Source organism: Girardinichthys multiradiatus, chromosome Y (genome assembly GCF_021462225.1).
Source record: "Girardinichthys multiradiatus isolate DD_20200921_A chromosome Y, DD_fGirMul_XY1, whole genome shotgun sequence".
NCBI lineage: Eukaryota > Metazoa > Chordata > Actinopteri > Cyprinodontiformes > Goodeidae > Girardinichthys > Girardinichthys multiradiatus.
The window spans coordinates 19702075-19705729 of NC_061818.1; positions in this window are offsets into that span (position 1 = coordinate 19702075).

A 3655-nucleotide genomic window follows, 5' to 3' on the forward strand; every position below is an offset into this window, starting at 1 on the left:
ATTATAAAGTATTTGTAAATATATGTTGTCATCAATATGTTCTTTAGTTAATATTTTAGAAAGGGAATTATTGGTAAATAATAGACATCTATGATTAAAGTGTTGACTATGAATCTGAATATATTATTTAATATTTAATATTAATACTTTAATATTTTATCAAATAATATTTCGGTCTGTTAAGGGTTGTCCTGTGAATACCAGCCCAGCAAGGCGGTGGCAATAGGACAAAATCGAAAAGAGTGAGTCAAGCTCTGACATTATTGAACAGCATAAACTCTGCACACACATGGAATGAATTCACAAAATTTCTTAAAATACAAGAATTTATTAACAAAAATAAGTTAACTCAAAGTCAAACATATTTCAATCAACAAACTCTTTACTATGCTAAAACAATCCAACTAAACTACCAAGCAGAATTAAAGAATAAGGAAGACTAATGGGCTATGTACAATATAAACAAGTTGATTAAAGATGATTAGAAATCATGACCAAAAAGAGTGATGCATCATTACAATGCAATGTTTATGTTTGAGAACCAAGGATTATCTTGAAGAATCTGGAAGTGAAGTTAAGTTAGTCTTGGAACAAACTTAGGCAATAATCAGCAAACTTTTAGACAACCATTCACAATGCAAGATCACATAAAATATTATTTTAATAAAGTAATGTTTTAAAGAATGATCTGCTGAATAAAACCAACCTTCTGGATGACTAATTCTCAATGGTGTCTCATTACCTGCCTTTACTTATTAAAACAAATATTATTAAGGAAATGGTAAAATATCTAAGGAAATATTTTGGAAAAGAGCCACATCTTTCTGGAGAAATGGGGCTTAATGGTGTTTACTTAGTAATCAAGTTTAGTAAAATAATGTTTAGGGAACTATTATTTTCTGGAGTGAAAACTAACAACCTTTCTTTGTAAATATTCTTTAGCAGGCAAGCACGTGTTCTTAGCTGTTAGCAGTTAAAGGTAACAAAAGAAGCTGATAGCTTAGCACCAGAATCAAACACACACCTTTAAAAATACCGTCAATAAAACAGTTAAAATGCATAAATGCGGACGGTGCGTTATGATCAATCTTCTGTGTTTAAAATCACCCTTTAATAAAGTTTGTCCTAACTTTAAAAACACACAAACACAGAACACAAAACTGAGCACGTATTCTGCTATCATATTCTGCTAGCACTAAGATAGCTGAGTTTCACACAAACAAAATCAAACTTCATAACATGAAAAATGTTTAGATCATTTCATCCTAAATCTCTCTGCCCAAACCTAACCTCTGAATCATGCTGAGGAAAAGCTGTCCAGGGCAGCAAAGTTTAAAGAAACTTCCTCAGTCAACAAACGGTTAGCTACAGCTAACCTCCTTAGCTGTGGGGAGTGGCTCATTCTGTGGGGCCACCAAACTGCACGTTACCGTAACCACTGTGATGCGGCTCCTGTTGTCCTTCTTTCAGACCGGGAAACTGCTCCACTCGGCGTCGTGCTGGGAATGCTCTATATCATAGCTTGATTCTGTAGGCCTCAGAGAGAAAAGTCAAGCCAGGTTTGTACTTTAACTATCCCGTTATGAATGAATCTACTGGACATTGACATCACAGGAAGTCCGCAGTTACTGTCAGGTTTAAACAACCTAAAATACTTATAACATCACAAAAAGAAGAGAGAGACAAATAATTTGTTATATACTCGCAGCGAGGAGAACGGTCAAGATGTGTCCAGTTACAAATCTCGCACCGCTCTGAACAGCATCTGTCCGCACCTCTCTTTTTATTATCATTCGGGGGTCCCTAGTTACAAAGAACGTTGCTCTCTAAAGGATGGGGAACAACAGCTGCATCGTAAACAGGTAATAAACAGCTTTATCTTTTAACAACACACTTCCACAGTCTCTCCATCTTAGGATCAGTGCGTCTTCTGTTCAGTGCAATCAGCCTTCATCTTTATGACCTCCTCAACTGCTTCCTCCTCAGCAAGCTCAGCTCCATTTATGATCTTTGCCTGCAGACAACTCATCACATCCTTACTCACACAAACATCATGAAAGGTTATGATATCAAATAGTCAAGTTAAAGAATAGGAGAAAATATAAGATAATTCTATATTCAATTATTCCAACATTTCCCCCCTGTTTATTGTATATCTGCTCATATTCTCAAATCACTTAACAGCCACTTCTTTCAGATTTTTTAACTGTAAGATTATTTTCATGTGTACAAAGACAATTATACTCAGAGGTACTTACTGACATTCAAATCACAGATTCATATAGAGATGGATCTGCGTATAGGTCAGAAAAATGGTCAGTCACATCCTCATCATCTTCATCATCCTGCTGTTTAAGTAATGGATAGAGTTGGGTAACTCTGTCTTCCATAGGAGAAATAGCTGTGGTGATGAGACGGTTAAGAAGAGAACGAAGGCAGGGAATACAACATCTTCCACACAATGTCAAAAATTGCAGCAAACACTGCAAAGGAAATTATTACTGATGATTCTAAAATTTTATACTTCCCAAACACATCCAGCCAGGAGTCCCACATCGAGGTGTCTACTCCAGAGTGCTCCTTCATTTTGCCATTTAGAGATCTCAAACCTTCTATGGCTTTAGTTAGGCTGCCGTCAGTCAGCAGCAATGTTGTTAGGTATGAATGTGCAACATATTTTTCCAAAAATAGCACCAACTCCTCCTTTTTCAGCTAACAACATGTCCAAAGCAATTCTATTCTGGAATGCCATCAGGGAAGTTGAAGCCAATTGGTCATGGACAGTTTCAAACCCGCTTTGTGTCCAATTTCCTAGTTTTTGAACATTGTAATGGATATAATTGATCCTGTCTACGTTTTTGTTCATCATACACCACTTACAGATACTTGATTCAAATCTTGCAGCTACTTGATCAGTTAATTTATCTTCATCTATAGCATCTATGTATGTAGAGTCTCCCTCAGTCTGCCAAGCTACTTCTCTGCACTTTCTGTCACGCCAATCATGTGGTTAACACTAGATAGTCCATCTGTTACTTCATCTACATAGAATATACTAAAACTGGTAACAATAAAGTAATTAGAGCACAAAGCCCTGTTACATTTGAAGGTAATCGATCAAACAACCTGTCGTCACCACACCACCACCAAATGTCTCCTCTAGAGACTGGTTTAAAATACTTATTTACTTTTATAATTGCAGTACACCATACTGCAGTGAGATTTCCCAATTTATTGCCTCTCTCTGTCATATTTATACATGTGTAGTTTCCAGTGGTGACCCGTTTATGGAATACTGATTATCCTTATGTGCTGTAATTACAGGAAAAACAGAATCCCAGTGCTGACACATTTTATTAAAATTAGTTTGATTCATTACTTCCATCACACAGGGTTGTGGTATCAAAGCTGGAATTATTTGTAACTAAAACCTGGGACCCAAACACACAACACAATCTCTTTTAGTCATGTTAGCCGCTTGCTCTACCATCAATAACCAGTTATTATTTGTTCCTGATACTCCAGTAATAACCTGGAACTTAGTCATCTGTGGTTAACTTTCCTAACATAATTTTCACTCTCTTCGCTCTGTTACCTGGATTACATTATCAGCTTTATGGAACTTAAACAACTTCTTTTGATGACCAGTAGTACC